The 19,165-nt window shown below is 42.5% G+C and overlaps 1 protein-coding gene across 1 annotated transcript in view; it reads right to left on the bottom strand.

The window, feature by feature from the left end:
• Nucleotides 1-19,165, bottom strand: part of LOC126268096 (methyl farnesoate epoxidase-like) — a 185,297-nt gene that overhangs the window by 138,404 nt on the left and 27,728 nt on the right. The gene's annotated exons all lie outside the window — the stretch shown is intronic.

The raw sequence follows: 19,165 nt of genomic DNA, 5'->3' as shown, positions 1-19,165 counted from the left end.
TAAATCGACTCCTATTTCTTCTTCTATCACGTCCAACAAATCTTCCCCCTCATAGAGGCTTTCAAGGTATTCTTTTCACTTGTCCGCTCTCTCCTCTGTATTTAACAGTGGAATTCCCGTTGCACTCTTAATGTTATCATCCTTGCTTTCAAGTTTGTTTTGACTTTCCTGTATGCTCAGTCTGTCCTTTCGACAATCAGTTCTTTTTCGATGACTTCACATTTTTCCTGCAGCCATTTCGTCTCAGCTTCCCATTTCAGTCCTCAGCGACTTTTATTTCTGTTTTCCTGAGTTCCCCGGAATATTTTTGTACTTCTTTCTTCCATCGATAAACTGAAGTATTTCTTCTAGTACCCATGGTTTCTTTTCAGTTACCTTCCCAACTTCTGTGATGGCCCTGTTTAGAGATGTCCAAGCCTCTTCAACTTTACTGCCTTCTGAGCTATTTCTTATTGCTGTATCTATAGCCTTAGAGAACTTCAGCCGCATCTCTTCATTCCGTAGTACTTCCCTATCCCAGTACTTTGCGTATTGGTTCTTCCTGACTTCAGTCTACCCTTCATCACTACTACATTGTGAGCTGAGTCTATATCTGCTCCATCGCATGCCTTACAATCCAGTATATGATTTCAGAATTTCTAGCTGACCACGATGTAATCTAACCGAAATCTTCCCGTCTCACCCGCCCTTTTCCAAGCATACCTCCTCCTCTTGTGATTCTTGAACAGAGTAATCGGTATTACTAGCTCAAACTTGTTAGGGAACTGAGTTAGTCTTTCTCCTCTCTCATTCTTTGTCCCAAGCCCATATTATTTTGTAATCTTTTCTTCTGCTCCTTCCCCCACAACTGCATTCCAGTCCACCAAGGCTATTAGATTTTCATCCCCCTTTACATGCTGTAGTACCCTTTCAATATCCTCATACACTATCTCTATCTTTTCATCGTTAGTATGCGATGTCGGCATGTATACTGTCACTTAACTGTTCACATTAACAAGCTCTCTGCCCTACGTCCCTATTCGTAACGGAGCCTATTCCTGTTTACCATTTTCCTTTGCTATTGATATTACCCTATACTCATCTTATCAGAAATCCTTGTCTTCTTTCCACTTAACTTTATTGACCCCTACTATATCTAGATTGAGTCTTTGCATTTTCCTTTTCGGATTTTCTAGTTTCCCTACCACGTTCAAGCATATGACATTCCCCCATCCCCCCTACTCGTAGAACTTTATCCTTTCGTTGATTATTCAATCTTTTCCTCATGGTAACCTCCCCCTTGGCAGTCTCCTCCCGGAAATATGAATGGGGGACTATTCCGGAATTTTTCCCACTGAAGAGATCATCATGACACCTCTTCAGTTACAGGCCACATGTCTTGTGCATACACGTTACGAGTCTTTAAGGCAGTGGTTTCCATTGCCTTCTGCTTCCTCATGCCGTTGATGATTGCTGATTCTTCCGCCTTTAGGGCAGTTTCCCACATCTACGACAAGAGAGCGCCCTGAACCTCAGTCAGCTCCTCCGCCCTCTTTGACAAGGCCACTGGCAGAATGAGGATGACTTCTTACGCCGAAAGTCTTCGGCCGCCAATGCTGACTATTAATCAAAATTTAAGCAGCGGCGTTATTCGAACTCGGGACCGAAGACATTTATGATTATGAATCAAAGACGCAACCCCTCCCCCCCTTTTTTGAATTTTGGTTCGTTGTTGATCATTGGGTGTGGTTGTTGCGGAAGTCACATGACATATGTTAAAGTTCGTTTGGTGATCCTTCCACTCAGTTTTTTTTTAAATTTTTTTTATTACAGATTCCAACCAGCTCTCTGATCGAACACGCTGAGCTACCGTGCCGGCTAGACCATGCACATCGCTCGCAATTTGCTTTCGCAGGTTACTATTAAACTGCACCTTGCGATCATATTGGTGGTCTTGCTTGTGCTGAGAACAATCATTTCATAATTTCAACGTCGGGCCCGTAGCTGAGTGGTCAGAGCGACAGAATGTCCGTCCTAAGGGCCTGGGTTCGATTCGTGGCTGGGTCGGAGATTTCCTCCGCTCACGGACTGGGTGTTGTGTTGTCCTAATCATCGTCATTTCATCGCCATCGATAAGAAAGTTCCCAAAGTGGCATCAACTCGTCGGTCTGCCCGACGGAAGGCCCTAGCCCCACGACATTTCCATTATTTCAGTAACTTTAATAATTTTTATGAGGAAAGTTAGATGTTCTAATTAAAGTAATTTTTTATTAGATGTTGAGATAGACCAGACAGAAGCGAGCATGGAGAGACTGGCGTGAAACGGTGGTTAAGCTTCTGCAGGAGTCGCGATAGGAGCTGAAAGGTGTAAAGACGTACGCTGTAACTGATAGTACACAGAGTGACATGGAAGTGTTTCGTGTGGTATAACCGGAAGATATATAAACTAAACGCTAAAGCATACCGAGTGCAATGGGACTGTTGTTCAAGGTTTTCAGAAAATATTACACGTTTCAAAATTTACTTTTAGTGTCTCTGTGCGTCTGCAGGTTCTTCACTGAAAAGTCTGAATGAATTTAGAGAGGCATTTGCGGCATCCTAAGTCAGTGTCCGTGCCTTTACTTCTGCCGGATCATAATTTAGAATTTTATATTGTACCACTTTTTGTCCTTACAGCAATCAATTTAGGGGCAACGAACTCGCGACCCTCTGAGAAGACGAATCCCCCCAAGTGAGCTAAAACACCTCTAAATAACCAGTGACGACACAAGGCGCAAATGCAGAACAGTGTTAGGGACTTTAATTTCACAGCGTCTGCGTTATCTTCGTGTAACCAAATCGGTGAAATTCAGTGCCGTCTGGTGCAATTTGTAGAAGCGGAAGTGTGCATACCAAGTTTCAATGGTTCAAATGGCTCTGAGCACTATGGGACTTATCATCTGAGGTCATCAGTCCCCTAGAACTTAGAACTACTTAAACGTAACTAACCTAAGGACATCACACGCATCCATGTAGAAGTCTCGCGTTTCCGGACTGAAGCGCGTAGAACCGCACGGCTACCAAGTTTCGGCAGTATCTATTAGGCACTGGCTCTGAGCACTGAGCACTATGGGACTCAACTGCTGTGGTCATTAGTCCCCTAGAACTTAGAACTACTTAAACCTAACTAACCTAAGGACATCACACACATCCATGCCCGAGGCAGGATTCAAACCTGCGACCGTAGCAGTCGCCCTGAAGATCACCGTTTAAGTAATAAAAAGGCTTAATAATCTGCAGCGCGCATCACTTTCTACTGCTTATTGTCACTTCTCTATTTTTCTCACCATTGTTGTGTCATTCCTGGGCTGGCCGCAGTGGTCGTGCGGTTCTAGGCGCTACAGTCTGGAACAGAGCGACCGCTGCGGTCGCAGGTTCGAATCCTGCCTCGGCCATGGATGTGTGTGATGTCCTTAGGTTAGTTGCGTTTAATTAGTTTTAAGTTCTAGGCGACTGATGACCTCATAAGTTAAGTCGCATAGTGCTCAGAGCCATTTGAACCATTTTTTATTATTCTTGGCATCCCTTGCGAGCATGCTTGTGACTGGTGCAGGGAGGTTTAGTGATTGACAGACAATATGATCGTTTGGTGACTGGAACGAGAAGTGTCGAATAGAACATTTCATTTCGCAATGGAAGGAACTATGCGGGTTGCAGTTGGTCCGGTCAATGAAGAGACTAGAGTATTTTCATATGAAACTGAATCTGCATTGCCGTATCTTTGGTGTTGAAGATTGAACTGTGCGAGGTGTTTGAACGAGATGAACATGGTAAATATTGAGCTGTGGACACTGTGAACATTGAACTATGAACGTGTGTACGACGCCATTGAAGACGAGATATAAGCACCCAAAGGAGGAGCAGCTGATAGAAGTTGTAGCAACGGAAGGGAGACGGCGAAACACCGTGCAGCGTCCGGCAGTGGCAACGAGTGCGTGGACAGACGGGGCGTCGGCGATCGCAGGGGTACAGGCATGTTAGCAGCAACCAGCGCGCCTGGTTACGGCTTCGTGGCACCGTAGAGGCAGCGCCGAGTTTTTCTAAATTTCATGCAAGTTGTGTTCATATGTTTGTCCGATAAAAGAATTTCTATTGTGTAAACTGATAGGGAAAAATAAAAAAAAATATAATTTATGAATTTAGTTTTTTTGGAATAGTGTTGCATTATTTAAGACAAAATGGAGTCTGTAAATAGTAACATGGTAGATGTCCGACCTGTTCAGAGATGCTTCTGTTAGTGGGGACGATGTGGATGACTTCATCAACAATGAGAGAGATATTAGGATTCCATTAGGGGGACCTCACACTGAAGCGCCAAAGAAACTGTTACAGGCATGCACATTCTAATACAGATATGTAAACAGGCAGAATACGGCGCTACGGTAGCAACCCCTAAATGCGTTAAGTCTGGCGCAGTTGTTAAATCGGTTACTGCTGCTACAAAGGCAGGTGTTATAGTCGGCGCACTAGCGATGTGACAGAGCATCTCCGAGGTACCGTGAATATCAGCAATCCGGTATAACATCAAATCTCCGACATCGCTGTGGCCGGAAAAAGATCCTGCAAGAATAGGACCAATGACGACTGAAGAGAACTGTTCAACCTGACAGAATTGCAATCCTTCAGGTAAGACTTCAATGCTGAGCCATAAAGAAGTAGCCGTCTGCTGTGGCCGAGCGGTTCTAGGCGCTTCAGTGCGGAACCGCGTGACTGCTACGATCGCAGGCTCGAATCGTGCCTCGGGCATGGGTGTGTGTGATGTCCTTAGGTTAGTTAGGTTTGAGTAGTTCTAAGTTTTAGGGGACCGATGACCTCAGATGTTGAGTTCCATTGTGCTCAGAGCCATTTGCATCATTTTTTAACCATAAACAAGTGTCAGCATGCGAACAATTCAATGATACATCGTCGATATGGCCTTTCAGAATAGAAACCCCACTCGTGTACCCTCGACAACTGCACGACACAAAGCTTTACGCCTCGCCTGGGCCCGTCAACACCGACATTGGACTGTTGATGACTGGAAACATGTTGCCTGGTTGGACTAGTCTCGTTTCAAATCGTATCGAGCGGATGCACGTGTACGAGTATGAAGGCAACCTCATGAATCCATAGATCCTGCATGTCAGCAGCCGGCCGGAGTGGCTGAGCGGTTCTAGGCGCTACCGTCTGGAACCGCGCGACCGCTACGGTCGCAGGTTCGAATCGTGCCTCGGGCATGGATGTGTGTGATGTCCTTAGGTTAGTTAGGTGTAAGCGGTTCTAAGTGCTAGGGGACTGATGACCTCAGCAGTTAAGTCTCATAGTGCTCAGAGCCATTTGAACCGTTTTCGCATGTCAGCAGGGGACTGTTGAAGCTGATGGAGGCTCTGTAGTGATGTGGTGCGCGTATAGTTGGAGTGATACAACTCTGAGAAGTGACGCATACGTGAGCAACATGTCCATAGTGCATTCCGACGGACTTGGGCAATCCCAGCAGGACAACGTGACGTTCCAAACGCCTCGCAACTCTCCATTCATAATAGATCTCATCCTCCTCGTACTCGTACGGGTTTATGGACAACCCTGCAGGATTCATGGTGTCAGTTCCCTCCAGCACTACTTCAGACATTAATCGAGTCCATGCAACGTCCTGATGCGGCACTTCTGTGTGCTCGCAGGGCCCTACAGGATATTAGGCAGGTGTACCAGTTTATTTGGCTCTTCAGTGTATAATGCACATACTGCTGACACTGACGAGGTAAATATGAATCAGTTTGTGAGCGATGATTTGAACTGTGTCAAAGAATTAAATGAGGGTCAAGAGATGATAATACGCACATACAGGTAAATGGGGGCCATAAATAATTGACAGTAATGCTGACTGGACGAGTTTGGCGAGTGGAGATGGCGAAGTTAGTGTCAGTCAACACTAACTTCGCCATCCAGAGTCGATGTCTGGTTTGTGGGGCGCTTAACTGTGCAGTCATCAGCGCCCATACGAAGTCCCAATATTTACACGATCGTATTTTTTACACAGTCCATTCTAGCCACAGTCACGAATGATGACAGTGATGACGATGAAATGATGAGGACAACACAAACACCCAGCCCCCGGGCAGAAAAAATCCCCAATCCGCTGGGAATTGAGACCGGGAACCCATGATCAAGATGCAACAACGCTAGCCTCTAGACTTCGAGCTGTGGACATCTTCGAGTTTATCGTAGGCGTCGCCATCTGGTATGATCTACTGTTTGCCATCAACGCTTCAAGTAAGGCACTTCAAGCAAAAAAAAAACATAGGTATGGCCACGTGGTGTAGATGCGTGGTCTGGGGCACCTTGATACGGTCCGCGCAGCTTCCCCCGTCGGAGGTACGAGTCCTCCATCCAGCATGGTTGTGCGTGCTGTCCTTAGCGTAAGTTAGATTAAGCAGTGTGTAAGCCAAGAGACTGATGAGCTCAGCAGTTTGGTTCTATAGGAACTTACCACCACCATGGGCATGAAAGTAGCAAATAAATCCCTGGAAAGTCTAGTTTATTAAGAATCTCCGTGAAGAAGATTTTGTTAATGCGTAGGTAACAGCGATAGAGATAGCTGACTGTTCACAGATTGAACCAAAATTTGGAGAAAAGAGAGCTGGCAAGAAGGCGACACTGTTTGATTATGGAGGTGACAACATGGTTTTCAGAGCTCAACTTTTATAAGAGAAATGCAAAATCGTTTTTTTTTTTTCTACCATGTGGTTGAGACAGTGTTGAAAAATTTGAAAGAAATGTTTGGCCAACGAGCTAAGTATTCCGATATATTCGGCTTTTTATTTTCTCCAGAAAGTTTAAATTACGTGCAGGACGAAGAACTGAAAATGCTATGTAAAAACATTGAGAAAGGGCTAAACATAAATTTAAATGTTGAATATTCAAAAGGCATTGTTGCATCAGACATTTTGACTAAGTTAAAGTGTTCAGGGAAATGGTGTCTAAGGATGTGAAAACTCCAGTGTTAGTATTGAAATAGTTGAATGACTTTATAAACGTATTTCACAACACTTATATTGACCAAAGAATTTTGAAAACGTTGGCAGTGACTGTCGTCCCCCGCTGAAACGAGCATTTCTCGTTTAAAGATCATCAAAAATTATTTCAAAAGCAGCATCTCACAAGAATTTCTTTCTCCTCTTAGGACGCTGTCAGTGGAACATGACTTGGTTCCAGAACTGAATTTTGAAGACATTATTGATGCATTTGGTTGTAAAAAAAGCAAGGAAAAAATATTTTGTGTAAAGTGTGTTAAGCAGATAATCTATAGTGTTTATATATTGCAGCTCATTTAATTTCTTGTAAATATTGAGCACCATCAAGTTATGAAAACATTTAAAAGTATATCCTGAACAACACTTCGGAAGCTTATTTGATTTTGAATTTCATTAAATGGGAAGGATTCCCACAGCTTTGTTAGTGTTCGCTATTAATATTTTAGTAATTATCACAGGCCAACGAAATTTTTTTTGAAAACATATTTTTACTTGATAGTTGGTCTTTACAGATTTTTATGAGCTGAATCCAAATCTAGCCTTCGTTTTTCTGTATCACCCATAGTTTTTGAGCAATATGCTTTTTACTATATAGTAGAAAAATACTATGCTATACGGTAAATGGGGAAATTAATGAAATGCTTTGTTACAACATAAACATGGTTTGTATTTACAGTAAGCTACTTAAAACAATGATATGTGTTAATAAAGGTTTCACTTGTGAGCTGGAATTGGTTTGTAATTTCTTTATCTTTTTTCTTTAAAGATTCTTGTACAGCTTTTTCTATAATGAGTCGCTTGCTGAACTTCTCGGTGAAGTGACCAACAGCAGTTCCCCATCATGTTTGTGTTCCAGCGGCCTTGGTAGCGTTTTTCCCTCACTGTAATGTCGTGGTGAAAACGCTCTCCTTGCTCCTGACTAACATCTCCCACATTGTCCGGGAAGTAATCAAGGTGACTGTTCAAAAAGTGAAATTTCACGCTCATTAAACATTCTATCCTAAAGTTTTAAACTTCTTTAACATTTTAGCTATAATAAAAACATATGATGGGTCTTTTTCATGTCGTAAAAACTTTGTAACGACTTGCTTGAATGATTCCCATGGTTCACTCTCATTTAAGGTCATTGTGGATTCAAAGTTAACATCAAACATCAATTTACTAATGCCAGTTCCGACAAGGATGCCTTTTTTTTTAGTTTAACTTCGGAAAGGTCTGGAAACTTTTAGCAGAGATACTCAAAACATGGTCCATCTTTAGGCAAAGCCTTTGCAAACTGTTTCAGTAGGCCTAACTCTTTATGTAGAGGTGGTAGGAGTACGTTTTTTGGATCTGCTCTCTGCTCTCGCTTTTGCTGCTATCTCTTTCTATAGATGTATATGCTGGTTCCAACTGCCAATAAGTTCTTTTCTTTTAATCTAGAACCAAGCAATTCAGCTTTTACTTTCGTTAATCCTATATCCCTAACCAAATCGTTAAGCTCGGTCTGAGTAAACAACTTGGGCTGCAGACTTTCTGTATTACAATGGGATTTATCATGATTTGCTTAATCTAAATCACATTGTACATCAGAAAATACTTCTGTTGGAATAGAACTTAAATCATCTGGTGGTTCAGGAACCGGCAAATCTACACCATGCCCTACTGGTCGGATGGTGGACGGAAGGTTAGCGTAGCTTATTACTTTCTTGTTTTTCGAATTATGACCAGTATCAACAATGCAAAAGTAGCAATCATTGGAATGATTTCCTAGCTCCCTCAATATCATAGGAACAGAAAATCTACAGACTTTTTTCTCCTTTTTGGACCATTTTCTCAGATCTTTAACACACACATAACATACCTATTGCGGCGCCTAAGATTTATCTTGATCACCAAGTTTAGATCCAGAGTATGATAGATAAACCTTTTTCACGAAGTCTGTAATGTTTCTTTGGTGTTTTTTAATTACAAATTCACCAAAAATATTACAAATACTGTCAGCAGAGTTTTTACATCCACGATTAGACATTGTACTGAGAACATGTACTGGAAACGGGAAGGTGAGGTAAGGTTGACAGTAAATAAAACGCCATCTGTTAACACAAAAATAGAATCGACCTTTTTCTGCCATCAAATGTTTATTGGCAGTGCTACCAACGCCATGTACATTCATTACACCTCCTTTTTAAATTATTTTGACTATATGAAAGCTGTTAAATTCTTTAAAAATGGCTTATTTTAATAAATTTTACTGTAAAATGTGAAGAAATGGCGGTGATACAGTTTTTTAGGTATCATATTTGGATTTCTCACCCTAAGAAACATAAGAATAAGGTATTTTTAGCAGAAAAGTTTTTCCGTTGTTGGCCTGTGTTACCATACCCGGTACCTATTAAGATTCCTTTTGAGATTAATTATTTTCCAGGCACAACAGTAGGTCTGTTGTAGTAACAATACTTTGATACTTTGAAAGTATCTTAACGATGACACATAGAATTCTTCTGAACGTGTCAGAGGTGTATAACTTATGTTGGAGGAGGGTGGGAGAGGGGGGGGGGGATATGGGAGAGCCCTGAGCGGAAGTTTTCCACATGGCCCCTCGCCTGCTAAGGCTGACACTGGTACTAACACACTGCTTAACGGCTCGAATACAAGATTATACTACTGTACGTCAGCACGGAGGTCGTCTTATACCGTTTCTGGAGACTGAATAACACGTACTCCTCGCCACAAGAGCTTGTAAAGCAATATCACGTCGTAGGAAAGAGGTGAGAAAGTTCAGTGTTGGGTTATGTGAAGTTACAAAAATGTATGACACACCTGACGTTTATGACTGAACTGACGAGTTCCTGGGAAATACCATGTCGTAGACAGCTTACTCAGGTTTTTTTCAATACATTTTTCGTTGATTGATGTCAAAGTTCACTGACTTGATGTATGTATAATGGCTCTGGATAGTGTAACTTTTCAGCATGCCGTTCGCTGATTGATGTGAAAGTTTAATGACCTACTGTATATTTGATGTTCGTAGCTCTTTAATAGATTCTCCGATTTTACTTGGAAAATCTAGATCTCACCGTATCGATCTACGTGTTAAGTCGCAATGTAGGAACATTTTACGTGGAAAATTACGCCCAGCTATATGGAGGATATCATAATATTAATAAGTGAACACGAAAATTTAAGTACAGATTTTTAATATTAATTATACAAGGAGGCCAATGAAACTTACATAATTCGAAAGATACTTTGCCATAGATGTGCACACAGACAGAATTCATGTGTGTGTAGTGGCGCTAAGCGTGGTAAAAGGAGGTATATTCTTCCTTATTCCTGAATATTATGATACCTTCTCCATCACCCATTAAAATTTACAAAATGTGAAGATCGAAACCGAAGGGCTGCCAACTTCAGTCCCTTGTACCGATAAGGTGCTATGGTTAAACGTTTCATGGAATCAGATTATAGGGACTTTCATGTTTATTTGGCTGATTTGCAGTAACAAATGCATACCAGACAGCTAAAATGCGCCGGCTCCTAGGTGGATGATGTTGTCCGCAGTGGAACCCAAAATATCGTAGTAAAGAAGTCTGTAAATCACGTTGTATATTGTTGTCATTATTTCGCTTACTTTTTCTAAGAATAGCTCTGTGGTCATTTCCCGCCATTGCCAGAAAATTTGAAATAAGTTCCTAAGTCTCAATTTCTTCTGTTTTATTGAACAATCATAACATTAATATTAGTACACCGAAAATGGAAATACCAATTTTTAAAATACAAGGAGGCTAACGAAACTAATAACTCGAAATGTGCTTCTAAAATCATGTGTGTCCATAGCCATTAAGGAGGGTAAAAGAAAGTAGACATTCTTAGATGAGAAATGTATTTCTGTCTCTCACACTGTTGCCAGTTCATGCCACACGTGCTGTTCTGGTGCTATGGTGGAAACAACAAACAAATGTAACAACTTTTAGTGACATCGCATTCTAGGGACGTTCATATTTAAATGCTGTAGATGTTCAATTTTCAGTAACACACGCGTAATGGCCAGCTACAATGCCACAACTTCTACGTCGTTGATGTTGTCAGCCGGGATAACGAAATTTAGTAATGAAGACGACGGAGCCAACAGACTTTTTTATTTTTTCCCTTACTTTCGCCTAAGAGTAAACAGAACTAACTACGTGTTCGTTTGCCGACGTCATAACAAAATCTGAAGCCCTCCCAATTTTCAATTTCTTCATTTCGAATAGCTACGATTCGTTTTAGACTATGGCTCGAAGAGGAACATTAATGTATCGCACTGAAAAACGAAGAGCTAGAGAGACAATTTCTACATAGACGAAGTAACTGGAAAAACAAAATGTGGCCGTTCATACTGATATTTCCGTTGCTATTATGAAAAATATATTTAAATGTGCACTGAAAGTAATTCCACATAATTTTGAGAGCTATAATTGCGGTTTGATGAGTTTACAGACTAGATTTTGTAACGCGAATCATTTCGCACCCGAACTTACTTTTCGTGATACAATGGCATTCACAGCGTGTTATCGCAAGGAAAAAGTTAATTTGCAGCGGTTAACACAAAATTTATTTTTTGATGCACTGTGTGAGGAACTCGCTTTAAATGATCGAATAACTAAACAGTAACCAAAAAATAATTTTAGAATACTGGTAGTTACAATACAGCATTTGCTATGGTCACCTCTGATCCTAAAATTTCAGTTACAGTTTTACCTGGAGTGTATCATTTTAAGATATAAAAATTTCATGTATCATAGGTCAGATCCATTGATCGAATTTCGACCACCGGCAATACTAGAGTAGATACTGATATTTCAATATGAAATCAGTTCCAGAACCACAGGCGTTAGAAGGAGGAAGTATTCAAGATACTTCGCTCGTTGATGAATGTCAATAGATTAGGATTTAACTACACTATTGGCATTAAAATTGCTACACCAAGAAGAAATGCAGATGATAAACGGTTATTCATTGGACAAATATATTATACTGGAACTGACATGTGAATACATTTTCATGCAGTTTGGGTGCATAGATCCTGAGAAATCAGTACCCAGAACAACCACCTCTAGCCGTATTAACGGCCTTGATACTCCTGGGCATTGAGTCAAACAGAGCTTGGATGACGTGTACAGGTACAGCTAGCTGCCCATTCAGCTTCAACACGATACCACAGTTCATCAAGAATAGTGACTGGCGTATTGTGACGAGCCAGTTGCTCGGACACCATTGATCAGACGTTTTCAGTTGGTGAGTGATCTGGAGAATGTGCTGACCAGGGCAGCAGACGAATATTTTCTGTATCCAGAAAGGCCCGTACAGGACCTGCAACATGCGGTCGTGCATTATCCAGCTGAAATGTATGGTTTCGCAGGGATAGAATGAAGGGTAGAGCCACAGGTCGTAACACATCTGAAATGTAACGTCCACTGTTCAAAGTGTCGTCAATGCGAAGAAGAGGTGACCGAGATGTGTGACCAATGGCACCCCATACCATCACGCCAGTACGGCGATGACGAATACACGCTTCCAATGTGCGTTCACCGCGATGTCGCCAAACACGGATGTGACCATCATGATGCTGTAAACAGAAACAGGATGCATCCGAAAAAATGACGTTTTGCCATTCGTGCAACCAGGTTCGTCGTCGAGTACACCATCGCAGGCGCTCCTGTCTGTGATGCAGCGTCAAGGGTAACCGCAGCCATGGTCTCCGAGATGATAGTCCATGCTGATGCAAACGTCATCGAGCTGTTCGCGCAGATGGTTGTTGTCCTGCAAACATCCCCATCTGTTGACTCAGGGATCGAGACGTGGCCGCACGATCCGTTATAGCCATGCGGATAAGATGCCTGTCATCTCGACTACTAGTGATACGAGGCCGTTGGGATCCAGCCCGGCGTTCCGTGTTACCCTCCTGAACCCAGCGATTCGATATTCTGCTAACAGTCATTGGATATCGACGAACGCGAGCATCAGTGTCGCGATACGATAAACGGCAATCGCGATAGACTACAATCCGACCTTTATCAAAGTCGGAAACGTGATGGTACGCATTTCCCCTCCTTACACGAGGCATCACAACAACGTTTCACCAGGCAACGCCGGTAACTGCTGTTCGTGTATGAGAAATCGGTTGGAAACTTTCCTCATGTCAGTACGTTGTAGGCGTCGCCACCGACGCCAACCTTGTGTGAATGCTCTGAAAAGCTAATCATTTGCATATCACAGCATCTTCTTGTTGTCGATTAAATTTTGCGTCTGTAGCACGTCATCTTCGTGGCGTAGCAATTTTAATGACCAGTAATGTATAATTACATTTGTAAATATGCCTAAGACAAAGTTCTCTTGGTGTGCAGGTGCGTAGCAGAGGCAGTCGCTGTCCGAACTCTTTGCTAGATTGTTTGCGGTTCCGAGAGGCCGGGACTTACGGCTTACGGCGAGAGCCGCCTGACCGGTTAGGTAGGGAGAGAGGACGCACACTGTAGGTGGCAATAAGTGTGAAACTGTTGGTGTGCGGAGCATACCTGAAGCGCGGCAATACCCTGGATTTTCAGACAGACATCAAAGCATGACAACAGCTATCGATTTACAAAGTACTTGTGCTTTGCTGTTTTTTTCAGATTGTTTAACAGTAGAAGCATAATTTTGGAACTGGTCGAAGTACAGAGTGTGCTCTGTCTTGCGTAACAAAATAATAGGTTAAGGTGAGAAGGTTTTGTGATAGGTGTGGCTTACTTGAAATTCTCACAATCTGTTTATACATCACTGCTTCCAGTCATGATGATAAAGTTACTGATCAAATCATTGTATAACTTGTCTTGTCTCCCGCAAATTGTTCCACTAAAGGAGGACATAGCATGACATTTGAAATTCTTACTACTACTTTCAATCATGACGTCAAATAATAATAGTCATAACAATAATAATAGTATAATAATAATAATAATGTTCTGTGTAATATGCTTGGGTAGCCTTCGCCGTTGTTGCTAATGTTCTCTATGGAAATTTTGAGAAGATTTAGTACGGAAGTTCTCTTACTGTATGCCAGCACTTCTATCGTCTTATACACCTTCTGGTGACTGAATAACGCGTATTCCTTCTCTTTCAACCTGCCAACACAGTATCACGACTCTGGAAAATAGGTGAGGGAATTCATCGTTGGTGTGTGTGGTGTTCCAAAAATTTGCTAAGTGCCTAATGTTTAAGACTGAATTAATTAGTTCCTTGCAGGTACCACGAGGTAGTTTCGCTCTCTTTGTTATTGCTCTCGTAACAACTAATATATTGATGAATGGATGAGATAAAATATGTTGCTACGAAAGGAGCCCTGAAATAATTTTTAGGGATGCTGTGCTCTGACTTTATTTGGAGCATTAATTTTCAACAAAACAGAACATATTACGTACTTATTATTCTGGATCTGGCTTTCTATAAAAGTAACATTGTTTCGTTACTGTAACTCGCTACAAAGTTCAACATATCTTTCTTACTTTATAGTTATTGAAAAGTTACTGAAAATTATTTCGTTATCAATACTGATGCTACAGTACGCAATGTTTGTTCAACATCAGAATTTTGCAGTGGATTTTCGTTAGCATTAAAACACTAATAAGTACCACCACTAACACGAGAATATGAGACTATTACCAGAGAAAGAATATTTTTACTATAATGTTTGCCAGACCAGAACTACCCCCAGCTATATTTCTTTTATGTCATGAAGGTAAATTATCTTTTTGCAATGTTAATAATATATCATCATCCGAAGCCAGCGTCCACCTGTAAACCACATCAAAAAATCTGCTGCTATGCCCTGCAATCATGAAAGCTAAAAGAATACTTTTAGTTCACTATTACCTGTCCGCTTTCTTGTGGTATGATTGGTTTCATTTAATGCAGTTTGAATGCGTCGAGGCAGCGGCTCATTAGTTCGCAGCGCAGCTCTGCACCACGAATAATATTTAAATAGCTGAAAGTGTCTTAAAAGGATGGAATAAAATACCATCTAAGCTTATTATAAATCATAATGCAAATTTTCACTATTCAAAAAACTTAGACAGATTAAATTCTTACACACTTTTACAAATCAATGACTAATGGCGTCCTTCCTAAACCTGACAAAAGAATGCTACGCAAGCATACAATATAGCGTCACAGACTGTCCCTACTCACGAAACTCCAAAAACACGACAGAGAAATTAATGCTCGGTCACTACTATTTATACCCGGTTTAACACATTTACATCCTTGTTTGATATTTAATAAGTTTCGTCTGTGGTGGTTTCAGTACTCGCCGACACCGACATTATCTTTAATAAATCGATACATAATTCTATACAAGTATAAAACATAACACGTAATGGTTTCTCTTCATTACATGAAGTTCGCACAATCGTTGTCCATGCAGAAATAAAATTATAATCATCCAGTTCAATTACTTTATTTTTTTTTTTACCACATATAATATATGTTTTGCCAGGAGACGTTACAGTAGGGAGCTTACTCCGATCCTTGTCGAAACGCCATTCGTTGATGATGTGGAAATTCAATCACCTGCTGCATGTATGACACCTGTGGAGGTCGTTGATGTAAGTGTTTTGATGTGATATGTCTTTGAAAAGGTTTTTGCTAGAAACACCTGATTTGTGATTCACCGCACTCGTAGACAGAATGATTTCGATATCTGCGAAGAGACGTGCTAACATTTTAACATGTAACGCCCAGCGTTCCGACATGGGCGTAGAAAATGAAATGGCTACGAGGATGATCAACCTATGTCCGCTCGTGAGAGTGGTATAGATTCTTCAGTATTTCGTGGAGAAAAAAATGTAATTTCAATACATCAACGTGCATGTTCAGTCATGACGGTACGAAAGATTTAATGTGTTAACTATGTGCAATCATAGGGATGATGAAGATATTGTTATTACAAAGCGAGATTTGTCACAGAATCGCAGGTGTCATGGGGAGGAAGTGTTTCTGATACTTCGCTCATTCTCGAATGCCAGCAGATTCGTGCTCCAATTGTAATACACTGAAGCGCCAAAGAAACTGGTACAGACATGCGTATACAGGATACTGTATGTAGACAGGCAGAATACGGCGGTGCTGTCGGCAACGCCTATATAATACAAAAAGTGTCTGACGCAGTTGTTAGATCTATTACTACTGCTACAATAGCAGGTTATCAAGATTTAAGTGCGTTTGAACGTGATGTTACCGTCGGCGTACGAGCAATGGGATGCACCATCTCCGACGTAGCGATGAAGTGGGGATTTTCCCCTACTACCACTTCTCGAGTGTACCGTGAATATCAGGAACCCGGTAAAAAATCAAATCTCTGACATCGCTATGTCCGCAAAATGATCCTACAAGAACGGGACCAACGACGACTGAAGAACATCGTTTAACGTAACAGAAGCGCAATCCTTCCCCAGATTGCTGCAGATTTCAATGCTAGTCTGTCAAAAAGTGTCAACGTGCGAATGAGTCAATGAAACATATTCGAAATGGGCTTACTGAGTCGAAGACCTACTCGTGTACCCTTCATGACAGCACGACACAAAGCTTTTCGTCTCCTCTTGGCCCGTGAACACCGACATTGGACTGTTGATGACTGGAAAGATGTTGCCTGTTCGCACGAGTCATGTTTCAAGTTTTATCGAACGAATGGACGTGTACGGGTAAAGAGACAACCTCATGAAGCCATGGGCCCTGCAAGTCAGCAGGGGACGGTTCAAGCTTGTGGAGACTCTGTAATTTTGTGGAGCGTGTCCAGTTGGAGTGATAAGGGACCCCTGAATCGTCTAGATACGATTCTGACAGGTGACACGTACTATGGGCTTGCACAATTCCAGCAGGACAATGCGACACCACACACGTCCAGTTCCCTAGAACTTAGAACTACTTAAACCCAACTAACCTAAGGACAACACACACATCCACGCCCGAGGCAGGATTCGAACCTGCGACTGTACCTGCAGAAGTCATGGTGCATTTCCCTCCAGTACTACTTCAGACAGGACCGAGCGAGGTGGCGCAGTGGTTATCACACTGGACTCGTATTCTGGAGGACGACGGTTCAATCCCGCGTCCGACCATCCTGATTTAAGTTTTCCGTGATTTCCCTAAATCACTTAAGGTAAATGCCGGGATGGTTCCTTCGAAAGCGCAAAGCTGATTTCCCTTCCCATCCTTCCCTAATCCGATGAGACCGACGACCTTACCGTTTGGTCTCCTCCCCCAAACAACCCAACCCCAGCACAACTACTTCAGACAGTAGTCGAGTCCATACCACGCCCTGTCCCGGCACTTCTGCGTGATTTCGGGGTCCTACATGATTCTAGGGAGGTGTACCAGTTTCTTTGGCTCTTCAGTGTGTTTAAGTCAATAGGAGCACAGTATTCTGGGACAGCGTGGTCTCCTGGTTTGAGGCGCGGGTGTTGCAACCGGAAGTACCCATTTGAGGTTGGAATTTCAAAGCAACAATGGGGACTTCGCCTGCAAGGTGACCTGTTGGCCGGATGGCCACAAGACTGTAGCTTGGATCCACTGTTGCGGGCAGCGGAGCCCACTGGACGCTCAGTATGCATCCTGTAACTTCAGTATTCATTGAGAGTGTCTGTACGGCCAATACGCTGATTCCGGGAGATGTGCGCGTAAGATCGATAGCTGGCGTCCCTCGCGGTGCTGCGCTGTGTCGCAGGCCCGAGCCCGATGCGGCTTCCAGCAGACTGCGTGGGTCTCTTGACTGGCTTGCACCGCGGAAGTGGACGCAGATGCGTGGCGCAGCCCAGCGGAGGACCTGTGCGTGTATATGAAAACGCAGTCAAATTGTTTTGATATGCATCCAGAAGAGGTTGGGTAATGATTGGAAAACTGTTCGGATTTCGATATCGCAGTCGAGCTGTAGGTGCTGCAGGGAAGAAAAGTGAAAAAGCACAATAGGTTAAAGGGAGCTGGCTAGAGGATTTCTGTGTAGCGCAATTGGACCGTAAGTGGTGCAGGGATGTGGGGGGGGGGGGGGGGGGGGGACTGGGGGATGGGGAAACATACCGATGAGGATTTCTCAGAAAGATGAATTATCATAATTCAAGGGAGGGGAAGTGGATGAGCGTAATCTCAATTGAACTGGAAGTGTAAGGGAGAAAGGCTTTCCACAGAATTTCTCTAGATGGAAGCAGGTTACAAATCAAGGGTAGGGAATGGGACGGGAGGGTTTATTTTAGTGGTCCAGGCAAGAAGGCTGTCGGCGAGATCAAAGAGTCTCTCAGAAGGGTGGAAGGGGGTCATAAATCAATCAAGCTTGCCCCTGAACGTATGCATGCCCCTAGTGTATGCAACGTGCAGTAACAAAACGTGCTGTCAGCCCCCTGGCCAAACTACTTCTGTTTTCGACATATAGCGCACAGTATGTTTCGTAAGAGTGTTTTATGTCCTTTTCTCAAAGTAGTTCATACTGGTCGAGCTTTGAATATAAAAATGGTTCAAATGGCTCTGACACTATGGTACTGAACATCTGAGGTCATTAGTCCCATAGAACTTAGAGCTACTTAAACCTAACTAACCTAAGGACATTACACACATCCATGCCCGAGGCAGGATCCGAACCTGCGAACGTAGCGGTCGCGCAGTTACAGACTGAAGCGCGTAGAACCGCTCGGCCACACCGGCAGGCCTTAGAATATAATCTAAGTTCTTACAACAGAAGGATATCACTTATATCACCCTGTAAAACTTTGCACACCGTCTTTTAACCTTAAGTATAACTGAATTTCGTTCTTGTCTATTATAGCGAGCGATCCTCAATTAACGTGAGATAGCTAAGGGGCTATTTCACATCATATTACCTGCAAGACCGCATAGGAGTTGCATCAGGGCTTGGTAACTTCTTTATTTTGAGGAGCAATATTGATTTTCTATACATTCATGGTGGTGTCTGATTGTACTATATCGTGTCTCCCAACCACTTTCGCGCAACGACGCTCTGAGCGTGTTTTTTAGGGAACTAGTTTGAACCTGGGACCTGTTGCTGGTAAGGAGACGCCAGACCACACATGACATGTAGAATTCAGAAGAGTTCAGTGAGACTAGCGATGATATAACCAAATACTAAATGATCTCAG

Source organism: Schistocerca gregaria, chromosome 4, assembly GCF_023897955.1.
Source record: "Schistocerca gregaria isolate iqSchGreg1 chromosome 4, iqSchGreg1.2, whole genome shotgun sequence".
In the NCBI taxonomy this organism is placed as follows: Eukaryota; Metazoa; Arthropoda; class Insecta; order Orthoptera; family Acrididae; genus Schistocerca; species Schistocerca gregaria.
The sequence above is the reverse complement of the archived record's forward strand: the minus strand, read 5'-3'. Positions and strand labels throughout refer to the sequence as shown.